We start from the raw sequence: 7,500 nt of genomic DNA on the forward strand, positions 1-7,500 counted from the left end.
TGCCTTGATGCCCAATGACGCCTGAGATAGGCACAGGCTCCCCGTGACCCGAGGTAGTTCGGATAAGCGGTAGAAGATGAGTGAGTGATGAGTGATTATTTTGCCACATAAAGACATATCCCAGATATGGAATTTTAAGCTCAAAGTGCAGTGTCGGCCATGAAACAGGACCTCTGAAGCAGGGCTTTGCTCAAGGGCCCAACATGGGCAGCTTGGCGGTGCTGAGACTTCAACCCTCAACCTTCTGATCAACAACCCAGAGCCTTAACCACTTGAACCGCTAGTGCAAATTATTTACACTCTTAAAAGTCTTAGGATGCAAAACACTTTGAGATACTTACAAGACAGCAAATCGTTTTATATATTAACTTTTATACAACCTAATTATGCATAATCTTAGAAGTAAAAAAGTTCAGCAGTCTAAAAAAAGCTTTCTAAAAGCTTGTGTTTTATATAAGAACTTTAAGAGGGACGACCAAAGAACCATTAAGGACATCTCTCTAGTAGTTCCTACCATTAACTCCATGCATGAGGGGGAAAAGCTGTATAACTGAACTGCCAGTTTATTAGGTACTAGATTGGTGCACCTAATAAATTGGTAATTCTGTGTATGAGTTTTTTTATTTTTATTTCATTACCATCTCCTCTTGTGAAGAAACAGCCTGAGGACCGATGTAATATCAACCACATTTTATGTCGGCTTGTTAAAACTGGTGTTTATAGTTTCAACTTTAATATGACTATAAATTAGATTGTAAAACCAAAACAATCTCAAACAGGCCTATTATCCACCTTTGGAAAAGAAGCTGAAGGTTGTAAACGCGTTCCTGTTTTTAACAGAATCCTGGAGTTTGTCTAGAGTGTGTTGGAATTGTTTAGGTTTACGGCATTTGGTAGATGCCCTTATCCAGAGCGACGTGTATTTTGTCTTACTTTATACAACTAATTGAGGGTTAAGGGCCTTGACAGGGGCCCAGTGGTGGACCTGAGTCTTGAACTTGCAAGCTTCCAACTGGTAGTGCAACACCTTCACCACTAAAGCTACCACATCGATCACATTGTATGGCATTTCTATCATGTATATATATATACAGTGGTGTGAAAAAGTGTTGGCCCCCTTCCTGTTAAAACGTAACTTAACTGTAGTTTATCACAATTAAGTTTAATTTCTCTAGCCGCACCCAGGCCTGATTACTGCCACACGTGTTCGCAATCAAGAAATCACTTAAATAAGACCTGACTGACAAAGTGAAGTAGACCAAAAGATCCTCAAAAGCTACACATCATGCCGAGATCCAAAGAAATTCAGGAACAAATGAGAAAGAAAGTAACTGAGATCTACCAGTCTGGCAAAGGTTATGAAGCCACTTCTAAAGCGAACTCCAGTGAACCACAGTGAGAGCCATTATCCACAAATGTCAAAAACATGGAACAGTGGTGAACCTTCCCAGGAGTGGCCGGCCGTCCAAAATTACCCCAAGAGGGCAGCGACGACTCATCCAAGATGTCACAAAAGACCCCATAACAACATCCAAAGAACTGCAGGCCTCACTTGCCTCAGTTAAGGTCAGTGTTCATGACTCCACCATAAGAAAGAGAGTGGGCAAAAATGGCCTGCATGGCAGAGTTCCAAGATGAAAATCGCTGCTGAGGAAGGAGAACATAAAGGCTTGTCTCAAACTTGCCAGATATCATCTTGATGATCCCCAAGACTTTTAGGAAAATACTCTGTGGACTGATGAGACAAAAGTTGAACATTACAGCTGAGGGCCTTGACCCGCATTTCAGAAAAAGAACATCATACCAACAGTAAAATATGGTGGTGGTATTGTGAGGGTCTGTTGCTGATTCAGGACCTGGAAGATTTGCTGTGATTTCTGCTGTCTACTAAAAAATCCTGAAAGACAATGTGAGGCCATCTGTTCGTGATCTCAAGCTGAAACGAACATGGGTTCTGCAGCAGGACAATGATAGAAAAACACACCAGAAAGTCCACCTCTGAATGGATGAAGAAAAACAAAATGAACACTTTGGAGTGGCCCAGTCAAAGACCTGACCTGAATCCTATTGAGATGCTGTGGCATGACCTCAAAAAGGCTGCTCGAAAACCCTTCAATGTCGCTGATTTGACAACAATTCTGCAAAGACAATGGACCAAAATTCCTCCACAGTGCTGTAACAGATTCATTGCAAGTTATAGCAAATGCTTGATTGCAGTTCTGGTTTCTAAGGGTGGCCCAACTAGTTATTAGGTTTAGGGGGCAAACACTTTTTCACACAGGGCCATGAGAGTTTGGATTTAGTTTTCCAAACCCTCATGGCTCTGAGGGTTTGACAAGTGTGACAAATGTAAAGAAAAAAAAATCAGGAAGGGGGCAAACATTTTTTCACACCACTGTATATACTGTATATATGAAGTTCATAAATGCCTGTTTACACAAAGACACAGTCTTTCATTTCCATTACACAATACAACCAATACAACGTCTCAGCAAAGAACATATTATTTATAATGGAGCACAGTGACACAGTAACACTGGAACCAACGCATTGGGGTTTGATCCATACAGTTGCTTTTCCCTGATACATCCTTCCTTTTGGTTTCTGACTAATCCTGTCTTCTGCATCAGGATTGCAGAGTATTCCCCTTTCAAATGTAATCTGCAAAGTGTGCAGTTGAGACGGGAAATTGGAGACGGATATCAGAGGCTACTGAGAAGCATAACGTTTAACGTTTAATGTTGCAAATTCGAACAAAGCCAAAGGCATTCATGAACGTGATGGTAGTCTTAGAGAACATAACCGGTTAGCTCAGAGGAACCGTCCGTGTCCGTGAGCTCGGCAGTAATTTGTTCGTCCAGCTGTTGCCATGGTGAGAACACCTGGCTGTTCAGGTTGAACTAACCTTCGCCGGTCGTGTTTAATATACGCCAGATTTCTGGACGTATGCAGATTCTCAAGTCTTCCAAGCATTTTACAATTTCTCCTGGGTTTTACGTTTCTTCCATCAATCTGGTAGAACAGATGTGTGTGAAGTGTCTTGTCATGGTTTTTTATGAGCCAAGCAGCCATGCAGCATTGACAAGAGTCTCAACACACTCAGCACTGAGCACTCAGTTTGTTCTGACTGCCTGAGCACACAGCTCAATTAGCACAGGCTGCCACAAAAGTTTGCTAATAACTTACTGCCAATTTGTATTGCTCAGTGGCTAATGAGAACATAAACACAGACTGGTGTGTGTGTGTGTGGGTGTGTGTGTGTATATGTTTTTGTGTTTGTAAATTAAGTCAGACCTTCAGTTGTGTCACCTGAAGGTAAATTTCTTTTCTTCATTATTTTCTTCTTCTATCTTTCCCTCCTAAATAAATTCATTCCTGGCTGGCTCACTTGCTTATATATTTTCATCCTTCTTTCTTTATTTCTTCCTTCACTATTCCTTCCTTCCATTTTTATTCTATTCCTCACTATTCCTTCCTCCTATTTATTTATTCCTTTTTTCATTCCTTCCATATTTGTCTTTGCTCTTCACTTTATTCATTCCATTCCTCTTTATTCTTTCTTCCTTCCTTCCTTCCTTCCTTCTTCCTCACTATTCCTTCCTCCTTTTTTATTCCTTTCTTTCTTCATTCCTTCCATATTTGTCTTCCTTCATTCCTTCCTTCCTTCCTTCCTTCCTTATTTCATTCCTTTTCCATCTTCCTTCGGTGCTGATTAAATAACTATATTGCTTATGTAATTTTTCCTTATTCAACAATTAACCTGATATTCTTCTTCCTTACATATTTATTTTCTTCCTTCCCTTTTTTAGTGACTTACTTACATAAAACCTTAATTACAAATTCCTTAACTTACAGTATAAATGTGTTTATTAAGATATTTACTTAATTGCTTAACTTACTTATAAAGTAGATCTCATCATCCATCTACTGAATTTATTGTTTATCTAGTCACCTGCATTTGTTGCAGTCTATCTGTAAAGGTCTGGCCAGTTGACTGGGGTGAGTGGGGGTGAGTGTGGGGTGAATGGGCAGCAACAGGGCAGTTTGGAGAATCCCTTTTTACAGCACAAAACTCCAGTACAAAAAGACCCCAAAGCTGCTAGAGCAACTGCTGTTGTTTACAGGATGAGAACGTCAACATTGGAGATGTAAATAAAAACTTATCTATAAAGAACATTATACGTTTGGATAAAAGCTTTCCTTATCTGAAGATGCTATGCGAGCCTCACCATGACAACGGATTTGTAAACATCTTTGTCTCGGTTGAATCCACAGTCTTATTTGGTGAGACAACACCACCACCGACGAGCATCATCACTTATAAAGACTATTGAATGTAAAAATGAACTACTCGAGCAGCGCGATAGCTAGAGATTGTTCTGACCGTCCTGGATGTTTCAAGCTTACAGAAGTTCTACACACTTGTGAGCTACGAAAAGTGTGATAAGAAACGTGAGGCTGTCATCAGCCACTCAGTGTATCCAAGGTTCAAAAACAACACCCAGCTGCTAAGACCAGACCCCTGGTGGGAAAGCTGACAAATGGCAATGATCTCACTCACACACACACACACACACAACACACACATGCTTAAAGCCTATAAGTTAGACAGCAGCTGCAGCCACATTCCTTCCTGAACGCTAACGTAAGGGAAAGCTCAGCTACTGGAGAATGTAGAAAACGGCACACGTCTCTTTAAAAAGAAACACAAGTAACCCACTCACCTTCCCTGAATGGATTACAGAGCTATTAAAGATCTAGCAGAACAATAATTAGCCTCCTATACACACCGTTTCTCTTGATTCGAATTTAATATAAATTAATCTCTGAAGGCGTCTCGGTTCGTTCTGTTATGAAAAAGTCTTTAAATATAATTATACCATTTAATACCAAGATGGAATTTTATGATAAAGAGGACTGTCAAACATTGGTAAGGAAATGAAATAACATGGGGGGAAAATGGCAGTGCTTATTAATATTGCTATTATTATTATTATTATTATTATTATTATTATTATTATTATTATTATTACTTAATCGATGCATCAGTAAAATATTTGAGTGATTCAGAGCGAAAACCTTTCAGCTTTAGCACTGTTACTTTAACTAATATGAGGATTGTAAAGCATAATTGATTACTTAGAAATGCAGCAAAAGATGAAAAAGTTTAGGATCCCCATCAAAACAATAAGGAAGCCCATGACAGGCGATTTACTGAGTGGTGAATGAAAAAAAAACAAAAGGAAGTTCACCTACCCTCCTCTTAGACCTTCCAAAACACAAGGCCATGTCCATTGGCCACTCAGTCCACAGTCCAGCGTGCCCTTACTCTCTGCCCATATGGTGCACTAACTATACTAACATGCTGTACCAAGGATAAAAGAGCCAACTAATGCTTTATAGCTGCTGTATGCTTATAGTGGATGCCCAATTTAGCATTAGCGTTTATCAGGAGTTCCCACTGCAGACACACACATACAGCTTAGCTGAAGTCTGAGCAGACATAAGAGCAGATCTCTCTCTCTCTCTCTCTCTCTCTCTCTCTCTCTCACTCTTTCCTCTGGCAAATCTCATTAAGAGTGGAATAGAGTTTTCTTTGTGCACTCATGAGGGACAGGCAGCCCATGTGGTGGTGGAAGAGGGGAGGAAGAGAAAGGAGGGACGAAGGGAGGGAGAAAATCAGAGTGAGGAGGAATTGGGGGTGTGGGATAGATCTATAAAACTGTGTGTGTTTGTGTGTGCCGGTGTTTCCTAACAGGGCAAAGGGCATGATTTTTTTTCAGCTGTTGCCAAGAAATCTGACAGGAGGAGAGAGTCCTCGATGAGGATTATAAAAACTGAGGTGTTAGATTTGTTTTTCTACCACAGAGCTGCTGAACTCATGCCGTCGGACTCGGCTGTGGCAGCAGCGCAGCTGTAAAACAAATCCAAGGTTTAAACTAAAGACTTGTGCAAGAGTTTGTGCACATTTCTTCTATCATTTCCATGACAATTTGGACAAATTTAATAATAAACCGATATTTCTTACCTATATATGGTTATTTAATGACATATTGTAGATGTGGTAAGCTTTTCGATAAAAAAAGAAAAAAAGAAAAAAAAAGTCAGAGGTAAAGCCGAGATCTCGAGCCGTCCACCATCGGACAGAGACGCTTGTGTGTTTTTTTCAGTGACGAGTATGTTTCTGTCATAAAACTTTCAAGACAAAAATATAATTCAGGCAGGTGATGGTAGGACTGTTTTTAGCGGTTATAACATGAACGATGTGATATAGGAAATAATCCACAAGCTATTCCACAAGATGTAACTCAAAATGGATAAAAAGTATGGTGTAAAGTTCACATTGATACACAATACTATACAAGGCTCGCACATAACACTCTCTCTTTACTGATTATTTTCCAATTACTGCATGTTACCACATGATTAATTCCTTATTTCTTATACCACATCTGTAGCTACTGTATACACAGTCTGTTAAATCCCCCACCACCACCACCACCACCACCTCACACCTGTCAATCAACTGTACTTTTTTTTTTACTGGTTCATTCACAGAACAGCGCCTCCTGGTGGTCCAGTGCTATTCTTGCCACAGCAAAGGTTCGATTCCCGGGCAGGGAGCTACAGTAAGGGAGCCCCAAAGACCACCAACAACAACAATCACAGGACAGCGGTGACAAAAAGCATTCAAGTAATTAGTGAAGCGTTTCAGCTATGAGTTGTAGTGCTGTGACACAATCTCTCACACACTCACATACACACCTCCAAACACACTCACACTCTCTCACACACACTCATACAATCTCTCACACACTCGCATACACACCTCCAAACACACTCACACTCTCTCACACACACTCATACAATCTCTCACACACTCGCATACACACCTCCAAACACACTCACACTCTCTCACACACACTCATACAATCTCTCACACACTCAGATACACACCTCCAAACACTCTCTCACACACTCACATACACACCTCCAAACACTCGCTCACACACACTCATACAATCTCTCACACACTCAGATACACACCTCCAAACACTCTCTCACACACACACAATCTCTCACACACTCACATAAACAGCTCCAAACACACCCACACTCTCTCACACACACTCATACAATCTCTCTCACACACACACAATCTCTCACACACTCACATACACAGCTCCAAACACACCCACACTCTCTCACACACACTCATACAATCTCTCACACACTCACATACACAACTCCAAATACTCTCTCACACACACATACCTGTACACAATCTCTCACACACTTACATGCACATCTCCAACCTCACTCACACACTCACATACACACCTCCAAGCACTCTCTCACACACTCACACAATCTTTCTCACACACACTTACGTGCACACCTCCAATCACTCTCTCGCACACACTCACACAATTTCTAACACACTCACATACACACTCCACACACTCCAAACACTCTCACACACTCACAGTCTCTCTTTCT

This window comes from Tachysurus vachellii, chromosome 6, assembly GCF_030014155.1.
Source record: "Tachysurus vachellii isolate PV-2020 chromosome 6, HZAU_Pvac_v1, whole genome shotgun sequence".
In the NCBI taxonomy this organism is placed as follows: domain Eukaryota; kingdom Metazoa; phylum Chordata; class Actinopteri; order Siluriformes; family Bagridae; genus Tachysurus; species Tachysurus vachellii.